This window comes from Martes martes (genome assembly GCF_963455335.1).
Source record: "Martes martes genome assembly, chromosome: X".
In the NCBI taxonomy this organism is placed as follows: Eukaryota; Metazoa; Chordata; class Mammalia; order Carnivora; family Mustelidae; genus Martes; species Martes martes.
This window is the reverse complement of record NC_137897.1, coordinates 56052263-56074883: the sequence shown is the minus strand read 5'-3', so window position 1 is coordinate 56074883 and position 22621 is coordinate 56052263. Positions and strand designations below refer to the sequence as shown.

At 39.8% G+C, this 22621-nt stretch overlaps 1 protein-coding gene across 6 annotated transcripts in view; it reads right to left on the bottom strand.

Annotated features, from left to right (window-relative positions):
* LOC308359916 (integrin beta-1-binding protein 2-like) overlaps nucleotides 1-22621 on the bottom strand; it is a 29328-nt gene that overhangs the window by 3309 nt on the left and 3398 nt on the right. For 2 of the 6 annotated variants that reach the window (XR_013968483.1, XR_013968484.1), the window contains one exon: nucleotides 2262-2537. The exons of 2 other annotated variants lie outside the window; for them this stretch is intronic. The gene's annotated coding sequence lies outside the window, so the exon portion shown is untranslated. Of the gene's footprint in view, nucleotides 1-2261; nucleotides 2538-18663; nucleotides 18724-18850; nucleotides 18946-22621 lie in introns of those variants that run through there. 2 more of the 6 variants (XR_013968486.1, XR_013968485.1) reach the window with 2 other exon arrangements.

The following is a 22621-nucleotide window of genomic DNA, read 5'->3' as shown; positions in this document are numbered from 1 at the left end:
GCTTGGCAGGAAGCCTGCTTCTCCCTCTCCCGCTCCCCCTGCTTGTGTTCCCTCTCTCACTGTCAAATAAATAAATACAAATCTTTAAAGAAAGAATTGTGACGGTTTTATTCCAGTTTAATGAAAGTCCTTATATTTTAGAGATACATACCAAAATGTTTATGGATAAAAGGAAGTAATACATTGTCTGATATTTGCTTCAGAATAACCTTGGTGTGCAGGTGGGGGAGCAGGGGTTAGGGGAATATAGATAAAACAAGACTGGCCGTGAGTTAATAATCACTGAAGCTCAGTGACAGGTACATGGGGATGCAGTATACTATTCTCTTTACTCTTGTATGTTTGAAATTTTCCGTAATGAAAGCAGGAAAAAAATGCTAAAAAGAAAAGATAGATTACCTACAAAGAAAAGACTGACAACTGATTTATCAACAACAAAAAACCCCCATAGTATTCAGAAGGTGTTTATAGTATGACACTCTGTGTAAAAAATAACATAGTCAAATATATATTTTTCACATATATTCTTATATATGCATTGATTCATTTCTGGTAGTTCACATAAAAATTGTTAATAGGAATTCCTTCTCAGTAGGGAAACTGGGAAACTGGGGAATAGAGATGGGCAAATCTTCACATATGCTTTTGTATTATTTGAATTTTTTAGCTTGTGTTTGTAGTACCTTAAAAATATTTTCTCAGTAGGCTAGGAACAGGAGCATTTATAACTTGATAAAGAGTATAGATAACAACTGCAATCATACTCAATAGCAAGATATTAGTGGCATTCACCTTAAAGTCAGAACAAATCAAGAATATTCACCTCTTTTTGCAAATACTACTACTCAACATTGCTCTGCAGGTTCTAGTGAAAACATTAAGACAAAAGAAGATAAAAGTTATAAATATTGTAAAGAAAGAGTCATAAATTGTTCTTCTTTACATATGCTATATAATCTAAGAAAATCAACCGAGAAATAATAAGATTATTTATTTATTGATTTATTTATTTGACAGAGAGAGAGAGAGAGAAAGCGATATCACAAGTAGTCAGAGAGGCAGGCGGAGAGAGAGGGAAGCAGACTCCCTGCTGAGCAGAGAGCCCAATGTAGGGCTCCATCCCAGGACCCCTAGATCATGACCTGAGCTGAAGGCAAAGGCTTAACCCACTGAGCCACCCAGGTGCCCTGAGAAATAATTAAAATTAAACAGGAAAAGAGTTTGTTTGAAATCAATAACTTCTCTATATAAAAACTTTTCCATATAAAAACATCCATTTAGAAAATATAATGGGGAGGGGTACTTGGGTGGCTCAGTTGTTAGGAGTCTGCCTTCAGCTTGGGTCATGATCCCAGGGTCCTGGAATCGAGGCCCACACCGGGCTCCCTGCTCAGTGAGGAGTCTGCTTCTCTCGCTCTCCCACTCCCCCTGCTTGTGTTCCCTCTCTTGCTCGCTCTCTGTCAAACAAATAAATGAAATCTTTTTTTTAAAGATTTTTTATTTATTTACTTGACAGATAGAGATCACAAGTAGGCAGAGAGGCAGGCAGAGAGAGTTGGAAGCAGGCTCCCTGCTGAGGAAAAAGCCAGATGCGGGGCTCGATCCCAGGACCCTGGGACCATGACCCGAGCTGAAGGTAGAGGCTTCAACCCACTGAGCCACCCAGGCGCCCCTAAATAAATAAAATATTTAAAAACAAAAAACCACATAATAATAAAAAAGAAAATATAATGGGGAAAAAATCCCATTCATAGTAGTGGAAAAAAATGACAGAAGTAAATCCAACAGGGGGAGGAGTCAAGATGGCGGAGAAGTAGCAGGCTGAGACAACATCGGGTAGCAGGAGATCAGCTAGATAGCTTATCAAACCATTGTGAACACCTACAAATCCAACGGGAAATTGAAGAGAAGGAGAGCAACAATTCTAGAAACAGAAAATTGATCACTTTCTGAAAGGTAGGACCTGCGGAGAAGTGAATCCAAAGTGACGGGAAGACAGACCGCGGAGGGAGGGGCCGGCTCCCGGCAAGCGGCAGAGCAACGGAACACAAAATCGGGACTTTTAAAAGTCTGCTCCATGGAGGGGCATAGCTCCAGAGGCTAAACCGGAGGGAAGCCCACGCGGGGTCAACGTAATCCCAGGTCCCGCGGGGTCACAGTAGGACTGGGGGTGTCTGAGTGCCACAGAGCTCACAGGTATTAGAGCGGGGAAGCCAGCTACAGCAACAAAGCCAAGGAGTGAGCTCTCAGCCCGGGGTTACCTTGAGCCAGTCGCAGGCTGGGTGGGCTCGGAGCATCGCCAGAGGCCACAGAGACGGAAGCGACCGGGTGCTTTCTCCAAGTGCCAGCAATTGACTGCTTTCCTCCAGATGCCACCGGAGGCCAGGGAGGCAGGGGCGGTTGGGCGCTTTTCTCTGAGGGCGCACTGAGGAGCAGGACCCCAAGCTCTCAGCTCCTCCGGGCCGGAGACTGGGAGGCCACCATCTTCATTCGCGTCCTCTGGAACTGTACGGAAAGCGCTCAGGGAACAAAAGCTCCTGAAAGCGAACCCAGGCGGATTACTTAGCCCGGCCCCTGGCAAGGGGGGTGCAATTCTGCCTGTGGCAAAGACACTTGAGAATCACTACAAGAGGCCCCTCCCCCAGAAGATCAACAAGAAACCCAGCCAAGACCAACTTTATTCACCAAGAACAGCGGAATTCCAGAGGAGGAGAAAGCAAATCTTATCTGGACAAAATGACAAGGCGGAAAAACTCACCACAAAAAAAAGAACAAGAGGCAGTACCGAAGGCTGGGGACCTAATCAATACGGACATTGGTAATATGACAGATCTAGAGTTCAGAATGACGATTCTCAAGGTTCTAGCCGGGCTTGAAAAAGGCATAGAAGAAATTAGAGAAACCCTCTCCGGAGAGATAAAAGCCCTTTCTGGAGAAATAAAAGAACTAAAATCTAACCAAGTTGAAATCAAAAAAGCTATTAATGAGGTGCAATAAAAAATGGAAGCTCTTACTGCTAGGATAAATAAGGCAGAAGAAAGAATTAGTGACATAGAAGACCAAATGACAGAGAATAAAGAAGCTGAGCAAAAGAGAGACAAACAAATACTGGACCACGAGGAGAGAATTCGAGAGATAAGCGACACCATAAGACGACACAACATTAGAATAATTGGGATTCCAGAAGAAGAAGAAAGAGAGAGGGGAGCAGAAGGTATATTGGAGAGAATTTCCCTAATATGGCAAAGGGAACAAACATCAAAATCCAGGAGATGCTAAGAACGCCCCTCAAAATCAATAAAAATAGGTCCACACCTCGTCACCTGATAGGAAAATTTACAAGTCTTAGCGACAAAGAGAAAATCCTGAAAGCAGCCCAGGAAAAGAAGTCGGTAACATACAAGGGTAAAAACATTAGATTGGCAGCGGACCCATCCAGAGAGACCTGGCAGGCCAGAAAGAACTGGCATGATATATTCAGAGCACTAAACGAGAAAAACATGCAGCCAAGAATACTATATCCAGCTAGTCTATCATTGAAAATAGAAGGAGAGATAAAGAGCTTCCAGGACAAACAAAAGCTGAAAGAATCTGCAAACACCAAACCAGCTCTACAGGAAATATTGAAAGGGGTCCTCTAAGCAAAGAGAGACCCTAAAAGTAGTAGATCAGAAAGGAACAGAGACAATATACAGTAACAGTCACCTTACAGGCAATACAATGGCACTAAATTCATATCTCTCAATAGTTACCCTGAATGTTAATGGGCTAAATGCCCCAATCAAAAGACACAGGGTATCAGAATGGATAAAAAAATAAAACCCATCAATATGCTGCCTACAAGAAACTCATTTTAGACCCGAAGACACCTCCAGATTTAAAGTGAGGGAGTGGAAAACAATGTACCATGCTAATGGACATCAGAAGAAAGCTGGGGTGGCAATCCTTATATCAGATCAATTCGATTTCAAGCCAAAGACTATAATAAGAGATGAGGAAAGACACTATATCATACTCAAAGGGTCTGTCCAACAAGAAGATCTAACAATCTTAAATATCTATGCCCCTAAAACGGGAGCAGCCAACTATATAAGCCAATTAATAACAAAATCAAAGAAATACATCGACAGTAATACAATAATAGCAGGGGACTTTAACACTCCCCTCACTGAAATGGACAGATCATCTAAGCAAAAGATCAACAAGGAAATAAAGGCCTTAAATGACACACTGGACCAGATGGACATCACAGATATATTCAGAACATTCCATCCCAAAGCAACAGAATATACATTCTTCTCCAGTGCACATGGAACATTCTCCAGAATAGACCACATCCTGGGTCATAAATCAGGTCTCAACCAGTATCAAAAGATTGGGATCATTCCCTGCATATTTACAGACCACAATGCTCTGAAGCTAGAACTCAATCACAAGAGGAAATTTGGAAAGAATGCAAATATATGGAGACTAAACAGCATCCTTCTAAAAAATGAATGGGTCAACCAGGAAATTAAAGAAGAATTGAAAAAATTAATGGAAACAAATGATAATGAAAACACAATGGTTCAAAATCTGTGGGACACAACAAAGGCAGTCCTGAGAGGAAAATATATAGTGGTACAAGCCTTTCTCAAGAAACAAGAAAGGTAAACAAACAAACAAACAAACAAGAAAGGTCTCAAATACACAACCTAACCCTACACCTAAAGGAGCTGGAGAAAGAACAACAAAGAAAGCCTAAACCCAGCAGGAGAAGAGAAATCATAAAGATCAGAGCAGAAATCAATGAAATAGAAACTAAAAAAACAATAGAACAAATCAACGAAACTAGGAGCTGGTTCTTTGAAAGAATTAATAAGATTGACAAATACCTGGCCAGACTTATCCAAAAGAAAAGAGAAAGGAAGCAAATAAATAAAATCATGAATGAAAGAGGAGAGATCACAACCAACACCAAAGAAATACAAACAATTATAAGAACATACTATGAGCAACTCTACGCCAACAAATTCGACAATCTGGAAGAAATGGATACATTTCTAGAGACATATAAACTACCACGACTGAACCAGAAGAAACAGAAAACCTGAACAGACCCAAAACCAGTAAGGAGATTGAAACAGTCATCAAAAATCTCTAAACAAACAAAAGTCCTGGACCAGAAGGCTTCCCAGGGGAATTCTACCAAACATTTAAAGAAGAATTAATTCCTATTCTCCTGAAACTGTTCCAAAAAATAGAAATGGAAGGAAAACTTCCAAACTCATTTTATGAGGCCAGCATCACCTTGATCCCAAAACCAGACAAGGATCCCATCAAAAAAGAGGATTACAGACCAATATCCTTGATGAACACAGATGCACAAATTCTCACCAAAATACTGGCCAATAGGATCCAACAGTACATTAAAAGGATTATTCACCACAACCAAGTGGGATTTATTCCAGGGCTGCAAGGTTGGTTCAACATCCGCAAATCCATCAATGTGATACAATATATTAATAAAAGAAAGAACAAGAACCATATGATACTCTCAATAGATGCTGAAAAAGCACTTGACAAAGTGCAGCATCCCTTCCTGATTAAAACTCTTCAAAGTGTAGGGATAGAGGGCACATACCTCAATATTATCAAAGCCATCTATGAAAAACCCACTACAAATATCATTCTCAATGGAGAAAAACTGAAAGCTTTTCCGCTAAGGTCAGGAACACGGCAAGGATGTCCGTTATCACCACTGCTGTTCAACATAGTACTAGAAGTCCTAGCCTCAGCAATCAGACAACAAAAAGAAATTAAAGGCATCCAAATTGGCAAAGAAGAAGTCAAACTATCACCCTTTGCAGATGATATGATACTATATGTGGAAAACCCAAAAGGCTCCACTCCAAAACTTCTAGAACTTGTACAGGAATTCAGTAAAGTGTCAGGATATAAAATCAATGCACAGAAATCAGTTGCATTTCTTTACACTAACAACAAGACAGAAGAAAGAGAAATTGAGGAGTCAGTCCCATTTACAATCGCACCCAAAACCATAAGATACCTAGGAATAAATCTAACCAAAGAGGCAAAGAATCTATACTCAGAAAACTATAAAGTCCTCATGAAAGAAATTGAGGAAGACACCAAGAAATGGAAAAATGTTCCATGCTCCTGGATTGGAAGAACAAATACTGTGAAAATGTCTATTCTACCTAAAGCAATCTACACATTTAATGCAATCCCTATTAAAATTCCATCCATTTTTTTCAAAGAAATAGAACAAATAATCCTAAAATTTATATGGAACCAGAAAAGACCTCAAATACCGAAAGGAATATTGAAAAAGAAAGCCAAAGTCGGTGGCATCACAATTCCAGACTTAAAGCTCTATTACAAAGCTGTCATCATCAAGACAGTGTGGTACTGGCACAAAAACAGACAATGGAACAGAATAGAGAGCCCAGAAATAGACCCTCAACTCTATGGTCAACTAATCTTTGACAAAGCAGGAAGGAATGTCCAATGGAAAAAAGACAGCCTCTTCAACAAATGGTGCTGGGAAAATTGGACAGCCACATGCAGAAAAATGAAATTGGACCATTTCCTTACACCACACACGAAAATAGACTCAAAATGGATGAAGGACCTCAATGTGAGAAAGGAATCCATCAAAATCCTTGAGGAGAACGCAGGCAGCAACCTCTTCGACCTCAGCCGCAGCAACTTCTTCCTAGGAACATCGCCAAAGGCAACAGAAGCAAGGGCAAAAATGAACTATTGGGATTTCATCAAGATCAAAAGCTTTTGCACAGCAAAGGAAACAGTTAACAAAACCAAAGACAACTGACAGAATGGGAGAAGATATTTGCAAACGACATATCAGATAAAGGGCTAGTATCCAAAATCTATAAAGAGCTTAGCAAACTCAACACCCAGAGAACAAATAATCCAATCAAGAAATGGGCAGAGGACATGAACAGACATTTCTGCAAAGAAGACATCCAGATGGCCAACAGACACATGAAAAAATGCTCCACATCACTCGGCATCAGGGAAATACAAATCAAAACCACAATGAGATACCACCTCACACCAGTCAGAATGGCTAAAATTAATAAGTCAAGAAATGACAGATGCTGGCAAGGATGCGGAGAGAGGGGAACCCTCCTACACTGTTGGTGGGAATGCAAGCTGGTGCAACCACTCTGGAAAACAGTGTGGAGGTTCCTCAAAAAACTGAAAATAGAGCTACCCTATGACCCAGCAATTGCACTACTTGGTATATATCCTAAAGATACAAACGTGGTGCTCCGAAGGATATATACTGGGTATATATCCTAAAGATACAAACGTGCACCCGAATGTTTATAGCAGCAATGTCCACAATAGCCAAACTGTAGAAAGAACTTAGATGTCCATCAACAGATGAACAGATAAAGAAGAAGTGGTATATATACACAATGGAATACTATGCAGCCATCAAAAGACATGAAATCTTGCCATTTGCGATGACATGGATGGAACTAGAGGGTATTATGCTTAGCGAAATAAGTCAATCGGAGAAAGACAACTATCATATGATCTCTTTGATATGAGGAAGTGGAGATGCAATGTGGGAGGGTTGGGGGGAGGTAGGAAAAGAAAAAATGAAAGAAGATGGGATTGGGAGGGAGACAAACCATGAAAGACTCAATCTCAAAAAACAGACTGAGGGTTGCTGGGGGGAGGGGGGATGGGAGAGGGTGGTGGGGATATGGACATTGGGGAGGGTATGTGCTATGATGAGTGCTGTGAAATGTGCAAACCTGGCGATTCACAGACCTGTACCCCTGGGGATAAAAATACATTATATGTTTATTAAAATTTAAAAAAAGAAGTAAATCCAACAAGGAATGCACAAAAAGGGGTTCCTGTGGGGCTCAGCCAGTAGAGCATCTGATTCTTACCTTAGGGTTTTAAGTTCAAGCCCCACGTTGGATGTAGAGATTACTCAAAAATAAAATCACACAAAAAAGATATGTACAAAACATTTACATGAATAAAACTACAAAATATTGCTGAAGGGTATATGTATGAAGATCTGAAAAATAGATAGATGCACAATATTCCTGAATGAGAGGTTTTGTAATTGAAAAAATTTTCAAATAACTACAAATTTCCATAACAATCTCAATGGGATTTGGAGGGGGGGCTAGGGTGGGAATTCCAGACAAGCTGGTTCTGAAGTTTATCTGACAGAATACACAGAAAAAGACAAGAAACTTTTAAAAGATAGAAAAAAGAAATAAGGGAAGACTTGCCTATCCAACATAAAATTACTATATAAAAGTGTGATAAGCTTCAAGAATAGACAAATAGGGGCGCCTGGCTGGCTCACTTGGTAGAACATGAGACTCTTGATCTCTGGGTTGTGAACTGGAGCCCCATGTTGGGTGTACAGATTACTTAAAAACAACAGACAAACAGACAAGTAGAACTGAATAGAGAGACAGTTACAATTGGGAATTTATCTATTTTTTAAAGTAATCTCTACACCCAAGATAGGACTCAAACTTACAGCCCCAAGACCAAGTTGCACGCTGGTCTTGCAACTGAACCAGCCAGGCACCCATTATGTGGGAATTTAGTATGAAAAATATAGCATTTCAGAACCCTTATGAGACACTACTAAAAGTATACTAATATATAAAGTATGTACAAACCCAAAGGACAAAAAGTTCCAGGTGTTCTCTAGAACCAGGAAAGCCATTTGAGAAATGGTACCTGAAATAGTAGCTAGGAAGAAATTCTGCTCTAGTGCAAAGGATACAGAGCCACCCAGGGGCGTGAGTCAGTTAAGTGTCCATCTCTTGATCTCAGCTCATGTCTTGATCTCAGGGCTGTGAGTTCAAGCCCCATGTTGGGCTCCACACTGGGCATGGAGCTTACGTTAAAAAAAAAAAAAAACTGGGAAAAAAAAGGATACAGATGAGAAGGGGCAATTTTACCAGTAAAACTATGGAAAGGCTCCAGGATCCAAGACAACAAGAGTATGGATGACACATGGGGCTGATAACTAAGGTAGTTAATTTATTACTTATTATTATTGTTGTTATTATTTTTTAGAGAAAAGCAGGCTCCCCAATGAGCAGGGAACCCAATGCGGGGACTCGATCCCAAGACTCTGGAATCATGACCTGAGCCAAAGGCAGACACTTAACCGTCCAAGCCACCCAGGCACCACGGAAAACTAAGTTTAACCAAAAGTCTATATATGAATATTTAGTAAAAAAAAAAAATGCTCACCCCTTGTTTTCCTTTAAAGATTTTATTTGTTTGTTTGACAGAGTACAAGTGGGGGTGGGGAGAGGGAGAAAGAATCTCAAGTAGACTCCCCACTGAGTGTGAAGCCCCACTTGGGGCTTGATTCCAAACCCTGAGAGCATGACCTGAGCCGAAATCAACAGTCAGACACTTAAACAACTGAGCCACCCAGCTACCCCTCACCCTTTCTTGTAATCAGAGGAAATGCAAAATAAAAACGAGATACCATCATTGGCACATCTGGCTGGTAAATATTTTTTAATTGATAACAAAGTATTGATGAGGGTATTAGGGAAACTGGTACCTCAAATATTGCCAATGGCCATGTAAATTGGAATCATTTTTGTGAAGGGAAATTGAGTAACACCTATTAACATTTTTAAAAATTTATTTTCTAAGTAATCTCTATGCCAATGTGGGGCTCAAACTCATGATCCTGAGATCAAGAGTCACATGTTCTTCTGATTGAGCCAGCCAGGTGACCATCTATTAACATTTTAGATATATAAAAATTCATATCCTTCTTTCTAGCAATCCCACTTCTAGGAATCTATCTTTAAGAAATACTAGCACAGGGGCGCCTGGGTGGCTCAGAGGATTAAGCCTCTGCCTTTGGCTCAGGTCATGATCTCAGGGTCCTGGGATCGAGCCCCGCATCGGGCTCCTTGCTCAGCAGGGAACCTGCTTCCCCCTCTCTCTGCCTGACTCTCTGCCTACTTGTGATCTCTCTGTCAAATAAATAAATAAAATCTTAAAAAAAAAGACATACTAGCACAAATAATCAAAGATACATGTCAAATGATTTTCCTTGCTGCATAATTTGTAATAACAAAAATCTGGAAACAACCTAAGTGTCCATCTGTAGGGGAACAGATAGATAAATTATGGCATATATGTACTATCAAGTACAATACAGTACAAAAAAGAATGTCTGAGATCTGACATGGAAGTATCTTCAAGCACCATAAAGTGACATATTTAATGATTAAGCAAGCAATGGAAAAATACTATAGAATGATTTCAAATTGGGGCACCTGGGTGTCTCAGTGGGTTAAAGCCTCTGCCTTTGGCTCAGGTCATGATCCCAGGGTCCTGGGATCGAGCCCTGCATCGGCTCCCTGTTGGCAGGGAGCCTGCTTCTCCCCCCGCCTCTGTCTGCCTCTCTGCCTACTTGTGATCTCTGTCTGTCAAAAAAATAAAATGAAATCTTTTTTTTTAAAAAAGAATGATTTCAAATTGGCCAAAAAGAAAAACAAATTTCTCCATATGTATATAGATAGCCACTTGGACTTTTACTCTGTCCCTACATGTTATATGCCAATATGTTTGCAAATGCATAGAAAAGGATATACACCAAACTAACAGTGACTTCCTCTGTAGGATAAATTAAAGGGTTAAAATATTTTATTTTCCATTTTATTCAACTTTTGGAGTTTTTGTTTTTTTAAAGATGAAAGTTGAATATTTAAGTGTCACATTGATGAAGATGATACTCAAATCTATTTTCAGTGCTGACTTTTCTCATGAATTCCAATTTTGCATTTATAATTAACTTCCTGCTAGCATTTCTACTCATGTTTTACCATAATTTCAAGCTCATATCTAAAATAAAATTATCAGAATTTTCAAATATTACTTCTAGTTCCCACTTCTCCTATTTTTGTTAAAAGCACTCACCTTCTACCTATTAAACTTCAAGCTTTGGAGTAGTCATCTCATACCATTCCATCCCATGTCAGAAAAAAAAATCTCTAAGTCCAAGGTTTATTTCTTTTTAAATAATATCTTACGTGTCTCTTTCCTGTCTATTCTTTGCTACTTTAATTCAGGCCCTTCGTTCAACAAATATGTATTAAGCATGTCTCATATATGTGCTAGGCAGTTTTAGGTTCTGGGAATAGCACATAAGTACAGACTTATATTCCAGTGAAAGAAATAATGTACAAATAAAAAACTGATTATGCATTAATAGTGTTAACATTTTTATAACGCTTACCCTATATCAGAAACTATACTAAGCTCTTTAGATACGTTAACTCATTTAATACTACTAATGACCTTATGATATAGGCACTATTATTAATCCCATTTTACAGCTGGGGAAACTGAGGTACATAACTCTTAAGTAGTCTAAGGTCATATAGCTAGTAAGTGGACGAATCACGATTTGAATCCAGGAAGGCTGATGTTACAGTATGTCCTCTTAACTGTTAATGCTATACTGTTTCTCATGTAAAGAAACCTCAGTTGATGGGCACCTGGGTGGCTCAGTGGGTTAAAGCCTCTGCCTTCGGCTCAGGTCATGATCCCAGGGTCCTGGGATCGAGCCCCGCATCGGGCTCTCTGCTCGGCGGGGAGCCTGCTTCTCCCTCTCTCTCTGCCTGCTTCTCTGCCTACTTGTGATCTCTGTCTGTCAAATAAATAAATAAAATCTTAAAAAAAAAAAGAAACCTCATGGACATTGGGGAGGGTATGTGCTATGATGAGTGCTGTGAAATGTGTAAACCTGGCGATTCACAGACCTGTACCCCTGGGGATAAAAATACATTATATGTTTATTTAAAAAAAAAAAAGAAACCTCAGTTGATGATAAAGGCTATGGGGAAAATCAAACGGGGTAATGTGATAGTAACGTGGACAGAAGGTGCTAATTTAGAGGCAATGGTCAAGAAAGGCCTCTCTAAGAGGTAATTCTTTTGTGGAGGAACTTAAGCGGTTTGACCTGTAAAGCTTCTCACTGTGGGTTTTGCTAATTACACAGGCATTGTGCAGTTCCTCTATTTCCTACAAACTGGCAGCTGGATCGAAAGATTAAATCAAACTTGGGTTCCATCTCTTTGGTATGACTATAGGATGGACACAATGTCTGACGTCTCTTACTAATCTTAAAGCACTTAAAGCACTCTCTTTATAATCTTAAAGCTGTTGATGCTTACTATTTATAGCTATTTATCAAGGATTGCCAAAAAGTGATGTTCTGATTTTATTATTTCTTTTCATTCACTGGAATAGTTTTGCAAAAAGACGTACCACCCCATCTATCTTGTTACCCAATTCAGATAGGAAAGGCAGGATAAATGCTTGATTCTCTCTCTTTATTAATTAATTTCCAAGATAATGAATTGGTTACCTATCATGAGCTGAAATATGAATGAAAAGAAGGATCCAGCTATTCAAAAACCTGGAAGGAGACTATTCCAGGTAGGGGGATCAGATATTACAGAGACATCGAGGAAGGAGTGAGTTGCATTAAGTTTAAGAAACACAGAAGAGCGTGGCCACATTACTTTCATTCTTACCTGGGGACTATCTTGTTACAGACTGATTATGTCCCCTTACAATTCATATATTGAAACCCTATCCCTCAATATGATGGTACTGGGAGGTAGGGCCTTTGGGAGGTAATTAGGATTAGATGAGGACATAAATAAGATTAGTACCCTTTTAAGAGTCATGAGAGAGCTTGCTTCCTTTCTCTGCTCTCTACCTGGTAGAGGGCCCTCATCAGAACTCAACTGTGGAGAAATAAATTTCTGTTGTTTATAAAATACCCAGTCTATGATACTTTGTCACAGCAGCCTGAATTAAGACATACCTCTTACATCTATGACTCCTTCCTCCATTCTTACTACCATGCCCACTTAGTCTGCAGCCTTAACTTTCTCCCCCGGACCACTGCCAATTATCTTCAATTAGTTTCACTGCCTTCAACTATCTCTTCCATCCTACTCAATTAAATCCTTAATCATCAAAAGTTTTCAGTTTGGTGTATAACTATTTTTGGTGACAATGGATCCATAATTACAGATGTCACTGGCAAAATAGGATTCATTTAGTGGAGGGAGATGTTTGTTGGAAAGTACTGCTGGAACACCAAAGAACATGGGCTTTGTAGTCAAGACCTAGATTTGTGTCCCAGGCTCTGATACCTGATAGCTCTGTGACCTGGGGAAAATTATGTAACCCCCCTGAAGCTCAATTTCTTCGTGTTTTATAAAAATGATAATAAGGGCACCTGGGTGGCTCAGTCAGTTAAGCGTCTATCTTTGGCTCAGGCCATGATCCCAAGGTCTTGCTGAGCAGGGAGCCTGCTTCTCTCTCTCCCCCCAGGTTGTGCTCTCTCTATCTCTGTCTCTCTCTCCCAAATAAATAAAATCTTTAAGAAATTATAATAATAATAATAATGCATTTAATACACTGTTCTAAGAATTAAATATATATTCTCATTTGAGATACATGTATATATTATATAGAGATAGAAAAAGATAACAGAATAGACAGATTTATTACAGTGCTTAGATCACAGTAAAGGCTCAATATAGAATAATTTAATTTTTTGCTACTCCTCCCACCATGCCTCTTGCAGAAGCTCCAAGTTCAATGATGAATTCCTCCTTAAAACCCCAGTCATTGCTAAGGGCTATTCTAGAGCCATTTGAGAATATCCAAAACCTAAGGATCCTGGAGTCCTAGAAGAGTCCCTTTGCCCAGCCTATCTGGGAACCAATGAGGCCCTTGGTTAATCACTCATATCACACATTGATGTAACACTTCTCCAAACAACTTTTATGTCTCTGATCTCTTCAACTCTAATCTCAGTGGAAACCTTAGGTACTTTACCTCTCAATTTATCCAGATCAGTTATTATTTCCCAGTTACACCAGATTCAGTGTTATGGTCTTTTGGATCCCTGCTTCCACTGTACTCTTTCTTCCTTCCTGCTCCCCAAATCCTAGAACACTTGCTACAGGGAGAACAGAGCAGACCAACATAAATTCATGCTGTCCAATTTCAAAATGGCCCTTGCAGCTGCTCAGCAACTCCTTTATTTGTCTCATACATTCCCTGGCACTCTCCCCGCAGAGGCTGTTCCAGACCCTCCTCATTCTACTCAATCTCCCTGCTTCTACTTCTACCAAATTCATAGCAGACATTTTCATCAAATTAACTGTCCCTCCTGCAACAAATCAGTAATATCTTTCTCCCTTCCAGCCCTGTTCTCTGGACATCCAATTCCCTTCCTGGAAAAGCAATCAGTATTTTTTTCTTTAGGTTTTATTTATTTTTTTAGAGAGAGAATCTCAAGAGACTGCGTGCTGAGTACAGAGCCTGACACAGTGTTCAATCCCTGTGACCCTGAGATCACAACCTGAGCCGAAACCAAGAGTCCAATGCCTAACCAACTGACCCACCCAGGTACCCCAAGCAACCAATATTCTTATTTATCCTTTTAGAGATATTTTATGATTCCACAAGCAAAAGTATGGAAAACAAAGAGCTTGCACTGGCCATTACAGATAAATAGGATTTGGATAAATGGAGACAAAGGAGATGATATTCCAAGCAGAGGAAACATCCTGGGCAAAGGCACAGAGGTGGGAATGAATGGATAAGATATATTTAGAAAACAGAGTAGGGGCGCCTGGGTGGCTCAGTGGGTTAAACCTCTGCCTTCAGTTCAGGTCATGATCTCAGGGTCCTGGGATCGAGCCCCGCATCGGGCTCTCTGCTCAGCAGGGAGCCTGCTTCCCCCTCTCTCTCTGCCTGCCTCTCTGCCTACTTGTGATCTCTGTCAAATAACTAAATAAAATCTTTTTTAAAAAAAAGAAAAAGAAAACAGGGTATAGCAAGTAGAGTAAGCCCCTGAGAAATAATCCCAACTGCTGCCTCAAGTACTACATCTCCTTTTCCAGTTCTGACCTCAGCCTGATCACCACTTACTTGCCTGCCCTGCTTAACATACCAGCAGAGTAGAAATCTGATACTGCACAGCCCCTCACCCATCCTATCTTGCCTGGACCTCCGTTACTATTTATTGAGCTCTGACCCCAACCATCTGTTTCAGTACTGCTAAAGAGTCCTAGCTCTTTCCTGAGTCACTTGCCAAGCCAGACATCTTCCACTTCTTTGGTCACATGGACAATTTCCCCATCCCACTGAAAACAGGACAATGGATATAGAGGATGCATGGTACAGACACTGATTTTACCAACATATATAACAGAGGTCAAGGAAACATTTAAAACTATACAGCAGAGATGCAATCAGCAAAACCCAGACTGTGTGAAACTACTGAAAATAATCTGATTTCCTCAATAAAAAGTTGTAAGAAAAAAAGGGATAAAAGGGAATCTTTAGTTTTAAAGTGATATATGGGGTGCCTGGCTGGCTCAGTGGGTGGAGCATATGACTTGATCTCTGGGTCATGAGTTCAAGCCCCACAGTGGGCATAGAGCTTAATTTAAAAAGATAGATAAAAGTGGGGCGCCTGGGTGGCTCAGTGGGTTAAAGCCTCTGCTTTCGGCTCGGATCATGATCCCAGGACCCTGGGATCGAGCCCCACATCGGGCTGTCTGCTCTGCAGGGAGCCTGCTTCCTCTTCTCTCTCTCTCTGCCTGCCTCTCTGCCTACTTGTGATCTCTGTCTGTCAAATAAATAAATAAAATCTTTTAAAAAAAAGATAGATAAAAGTGACATACAATACATATCCACCAATCACAATGTGTAGGCTTTATTTTGATACTGATTCAAACAAAAAAGCTGTAAAAAATTCTTTTGACATTTATGAAACTATTGGAAATTTAAATACTGATTGGCATTTAATGATACTAAAGGGAATATTGCTTGTTTTTGTGTGCTAATGGTATTTTTTTTCAAAGCTTTTATTCATTTATTTGACAAAGAGAGATCACAAGTAGACAGAGAGGCAGGCAGAGAGAGAGGAGAAAGCAGGCTCCCTGCGGAGCAGACAGCCGATGTGGGGCTCGATCCCAGGACCCTGAGATCATGACCCGAGCCGAAGGAAGAGGCTCAACCCACTGAGCCACCCAGGCGCCCTGTGTGCTAATGGTATTACAACTATGATTTTTCTTAAAAAAGGATCCTTACCTCTTAAAGATACATGCTGAAATATTAAAGTATGGAATGATATCATGTCTGGGATATGCTCCAAAATAATGTGGAAAGGAGGAAATAGATGAAACAAGTATGTGAGAATTGATACTAGTTGAAGCTGAGTGTGTGGTAAATGGGGTTTGTTATGCTATTCTGTCAGCTTTTGTACATGCTTTAAATTCTCTACAGAAAAAAAAAACCCTTTAAAATAATGTTATTGAATTGTCAAGCATCTCAAGAAAGTGTGTGTATTAGTCTGAAGGAGTGGAACAGGAGGAGCTGGAATTTGAGAAGAGGAAGATCTGTTAAGAGCCTCTGTGGGGAGAGTGCCAGGGAACGTATGAGACAAATAAAAGAGTTGCTGAGCAGCTGCAAGGGCCAAGTTGAAATTGGACAGCAAGAATTTATATTGGTCTGCTCAGTTCTCCCTGTAGCAAGTGTTCTGGGATTTGGGAAGCAGAAAGGGAGAAAGGGGACAGTGGAGGCAAGGATCCCAGAAATAGTAACTCTGAATCTGGTGTAAAAGTTGTTTGGAAAGGTGTTATATCAAATTGAGGTTATCACTGATCCACCAAGTGCTTTGTTGTTGCCTAGATAGGCTTGTCAAAGGGACTCTGCTAGACTAGAGTGGCTTGGTGTTATGCTTGGCATCTAAGACCCCTCTTCTAAGACCCCAGTTGGGTCCTTAGGATTCAGATATTCTTGGATGGCTCTAGGACAGCTCTCAGCAATGAATGAGGTTTAATCAGTAGCTATGTTACTTCAAGCAAGCTATTTCCTGCCCTGAGTCTTGGTTTCCTCATCTATAAAAATCTGGGATAATAATACCTACCTCACAGAGCAGGTGTGAGGATTAAGTAAAATAATGTGGGTGGAAGTGGTTAGCACAGTGGCATTCTATACATGATGCTTTATTCCTTCAGCAGGTGAATACAATCTCCCTTAATCCTAGAGCTGAGTCAATGAATGGTATGTTAAACATGTTATCACTAAAACAACAACAACAACAACAAAACATGTTATCACTTTGTGGACTAGCAAAACCTGACTGTCAAGAAAATCTCATTTTCTTATTGAAACATTATAAACAGGATATTGAAGATGTGTCCCTCCTAAGAGAAAAAAACACCCCAAGCTAATAGTCTGAAGTGAAAGCTTTTGGTGACGAGAAAGAAGAGTAATAGTAGTACTATTAATAGCAAACACTTATATAGTACTTACTATATATGCCAAACACTGTTCTATATATGTGTTAGCTATTATTACTCTAATATACAAATCTGGACCTCAAAGGAAAGCTATGACCTAGAGACAAACATGTGTGAGTCATCTGGATATGGGTGGTATTTGAAGTCACGGGCATAACTGAGAATGTCTAGAAAAGTTATATATAGGAAGTGAGCAAAACTAGGGCTAAGTCCTGAGGAACTTCATCATTTGATGGCCAGGTAGAAAAAGAAGAGCCTGCAAAGGAGACTGAAAGGAGTGGCCAGATAAGTAGGAGGACAACCAAGAGGAGCCGTGGGTCATAGAAGCCAATGTATTGAATGTATTTCAAGGAAGAAACCATTATGAGTGTCAGTCTTTGCTTGTGAGATCAAGTAAGACAAGGACCAAAAAGTATCCACTGGATTTAGTGGCTTGATGGCCCAAAGTGACCTTATCACCACAGATTGAGTGGGTTGGAAGTCAGATTAAAGTATGTTTTGAAGGGAATAGGAAGGCAGAAATAGAAAATGAATAGTTATTTCAAGAAGTTCAGGGGCGCCTGGGGGGCTCAGTGGGTTAAGCCTCTGCCTTTGGCTCAGGTCATGATCTCAGGGTCTTGGGATGGAGCCCCGCATCAGGCTCTCTGCTCAGTGGAGAGCCTGCTCCCCCTCACCCTCTGCCTGCCTCTCTGCCTACTTGTGATCTCTGTCAAATAAATAAATAAAATATTTTTTAAAAAGTTCACTTATAAAGGAGAGAAAGGAGTTAAGTAGCAGTTGGAAAGGGTTATGTAGTCTAGTGAAATTGTTTTTGTAAAATCGGAGACTTGAGCATGTTTAAAGGTCAATGAAAATATCCAATGAGAGGGAAAGGTTGAATAAACAGGAGAGAGAAAGGATAATTAATAGTGTAAAGTTTCTGGGAAGGTGTGAGGGAACAGGATACAAAGCACAATGGGAAGACATGAGAAGTGTAAAGGAAGTAAGGAGAGGATTTTCGCCAATGTGAACCGATATGTACATCTGATGATAGGAAGTAGGGAAGTAAATGAGATAATGCATGCAAAGCACTTAGCATACTGCCTGACAGGTTGGTTTGTATGAGAAACAGTAACTATGGTTATTGTTGTTATTATTATCATTAATGTTATGCACCTGTTTGAAACTTTCTTACATTTTAGGCTTTGGACTATGTAAAATAAGTATGCTACTTTATTAATTCTGTAAACTTAAAATTTTATAGATCAAGTTTATATACAACAAGGGTTACTTGAACCTTCTGATTCTTCACCTTCATCCTCTCCAGGAATTCTGGGTAGTTGCTGGTCCCCTGATTTTGATAAGATAGAAAAAAGTTGTACATTTAAGATCAGTGCACTTTCTGCACTTTTCTAGACGCATTCTACACCTCTAAAATTTTAAAATGTCCATCTAAGCCCCTATTGATGTCAACTCACCTGTAGAAAAATGACATTAAAAGTAAACTTCTGCCAGGGTTTGAAAGAACCTGAAAGGTTCAGGTCAAAGGGGAAAATTTATTTGCACTTCTAATCTGTAGAATGAGAGCAGAGAAATGAGCCAGAAATGCTGAATATCCTGAAAGTCCAGGAAGCCCCTTTAACTCTGATCAAACTTCTCTGTGAGATAGAGATGCATTCCTTGGATGCATTCTCCAATATCCCCTAATCTTGCCTCAATCTCCAAATTCTCAGCCATGTTATACTGTGACCCCTCTCCTTTGCTGCCCATGTCCGTTCTCCCACCTCCATTTTACTTCTAGCTCCCAATGAGACCTTACGTTCCTTGAATCTGAACAGAGAGAAAAGGGTGCTATGAAAAGAATTTGAGATCATTTTGAGGCTTGGTGAAACTTCCTAGTGTGAAGTTTCTTAGAGTTTGAATCTCCCAGATTCCTGGCCACCCTATTGAGGGAGTAAATCTGACTCAAGAGAGACTCAAGAGATTATCACTCCTCTGATTAAGAATCTACATTTTTTTAAAGACTTTATTTATTTGACAGACAGTGATCACAAGTAGGCAGAGAGGCAGTCAGAGAGAGAGGAGAAAGCAGGCTCCCGCTGAGCAGAGAGCCAGAAGCAGGGGGGGCGGGTGTTGGTGTTGCTCAATCCCAGGACCCTGGGATCATGACCTGAGCAAGGGCAGAGGCTTTAACCCACTGAGCCACCAAGTCACCCGAATCTACATTTTAATGAGGTACCTGGGTGGCTTATTTAAGCATCTGCCTTAAGCTCAGGTCATGATCCCGGGGTCCTGGGATGGAGCCCTGCATTGGGCTCCCTGCTCAGCAGGGCATCTGTTTCTCCCTTTTTCTCTGTCCCTCCCCCCTGCTTGTGCTATTGCTCGCACTCTCTCTTTCTCAAATGAATAAATAAAAAAATCTTTTAAAAAAGAATCTACATTTTTAAAAGGCCTATACTGCCTTTCTCTTTTTAAAATTTTATTTTATTTAAGTTCAGTATAGTGTGCTATGAGTTTCAGAGATAGAGTTTAACTCTAACTCTCTTTTAAATCATGTTCAAAATCCTTAATCTAGAATTTTAGCCTCCTCCCAATCCAGCTTAACTCAACTAACTTTTTTGTTCCCTCCCTTAAACATATCCTCTGTCTGATATGTTAGCAGTGGTTACAAACAGCAAAGGGACTAAGCTTGGAAGGAGTCTAAAGAGTAACATTTACTTTTTACTTTACATACTTCTGCACAGAGTATTTTACATTGAGTAATTCCTGAGTATTACTTCAGGAATTTAAAATAAAACACAAAAAGTAAAACAAAACACCTTCCAGCCTTAGCTTGGCTCTCCCCACTCTTTCATACCCATCAAAATTTCTCATTTCTAAAAATTTCCATTCAAAACTTATTTCTTACCCCTTACATTTTTGGTCAATTGATTTTCAACTAGGGTGCCAAGACAACCCAGTGGGAACAGAATAGCCTTCTCAACAAATGGTGCTGGGACAATTAGATATCCACATGCAAAAACATAAAGTTAGGTCCCTACCTCATGCCATATACAAAAAATAACTCAAAATGGATCAAAGACCTAAATGTAAAACTATAAAACCCTTCAAAAACATAGGAGCGAATCCTCTTTATGACCTTGAATTAAGCAATGTTTTGGTTATCAAAAGTATAAGCAACCAAAGAAAAGATAAATTAATCTTCATAGAGGTTAAAGACATTTGTGTACCAAAGGACACCATCAAGGAAGTAGAAAAACAAAATAAAGAATGGGAGAAAATATTTCCAAGTCATATATCTGACAAGAGACTTATCTCCAGAATATATTTAAAAAGTTCTTACAATGCAATAAAAAGACAACCTAAGTTAACAAATGGGCAAAGGACTTGAATAGACATTTCTCCAAATAAGAACACAAATGGCCAATAAGCACATGAAAAGATGCTCAACATCATTAGCATTGGGGAAATGCAGTTAAAACCATAATGAAATTCCACTTCACACCCATTAAAAAAAGGACAAATAACAAGTGTTATTGAAGATGTGGAGAAACTGGAACCCTTACACTGCCGGTGGGAATGTAAAATGGTACAGTCCCTTTGGAAAACAGTCTGGTAGTTTCTTAAAAGGTTAAAGTTACCATTTGAGGGACGCCTGGGTGGCTCAGTTGGTTGGGCGACTGCCTTCGGCTCGGGTCATGATCCTGGAGTCCCGGGATTGAGCCCCATATCGGGCTCCCTGCTCAGCAGGGAGTCTGCTTCTCCCTCTGACCCTCCCACTTCTCATGCTCATTCTCTCTCTCACACTCTCTCTCTCAAATAAATAAATAAAATCTTAAAAAAAAAAGTTACCATTTGACCCAGAAATTATACATCTAGGTATATATCCAGGAGAAGTGAAAATAAAAGTCCACATAAAAACTTGTATAGAAATGTTCATAGGAGCATTATTCAGAATAATGGAAACAACCCAAATGTACCTCAGTTGACGAAATAAACATAATGTAGTATAGCCACACAATGGAATATTATTCAGCCATAAAAGGAATAAGGTACTGTTACATATTACAACACGGAGGAACCGTGAAAAGATTATGCTAAGTGAAAGAAGCCTCTTACAAAAGACCACGTATTATATGATTCCAATCATATGAAATATCCATTATAGGAAAATCCATAGAGTCAGAAAGTAGATTAGTGGTTGCCCACAGCTATGATTTTGGGGGGACACTGATAGTGACTGCTAACAGGTACAGGGTTTCTTGTTGGAGTGATGAAAATTGATAGTGGCTGCACAACTCTGAGTATACTAAAAAATCACTGAATTTTACACTTTAAATGGGTGAATTGTATGGTATGTGAATTGTATCCCAACATAGCTGTTAAAAAACGTTCTTCCATGGAGCTTTCCCTTTCTACTATAGTCCACATTAATCGCTCCACTCTCTCTCAACAACTATAGGTCTTAATAACTGTAATAACTAATAAACTGTGGTTTAACACTCAGTTAAACCACCTGATAATGTTTATTATTATTTCATGTGGATTAGTCTGTCAGCCAGACTATAATTTTCCTGAGGGGAACAAATAAGTCTTTTGTTTCTCAGATAGATAGCTCTAAACTGACTGATGAATCACTGGGGAAAAAAATAAATTTTAAAAAAGTAAAAAAAAATAGTGTTATGGTTCTTACTGAATATTAAAAAAAACAAAGATAGCTCTAAACCACCTAATGCACAACTGGGCACACAATAAGTATTCAGTAGATTACCTGGTGATTATAAAGAACAGATTGAATGTACATGTGCTTGTTTTCACACGTGTGTTAAAGACACACAGAAGTTGGGAGGAATGAATACAATCTTAGCGAGGTGAGAGAACGACACTATGTGAAACTGCAGAATACAAGATTTATTTAAAGGAAAAAACAGCTTGGTTTGGGCACTTTTGTTCTCCCCTCCTTCAGCCTGCTACTGCTCAATGACACCACATGGCCAACCATATCCTGGTCTCTGAGATTCTAAGGGAATCACTGAGGTCTTATCTAGATACTTGACTGGTGTCACTATTCCCCCATTGCTTCCTCCTCTTCCTCCTCCTCTGTCCAGCTCAGATCATCATCTGAATCCTCAGATTCTTCCTCATCCATCTCTAACCCAACCCTGCCTTAGCCTTCTCAGCTAGTGCATCGGGGTGCTCCAGCTGGGCCCAGGATCCTGGGTCAGCCTTGACCAAGGAGATTTCAACCC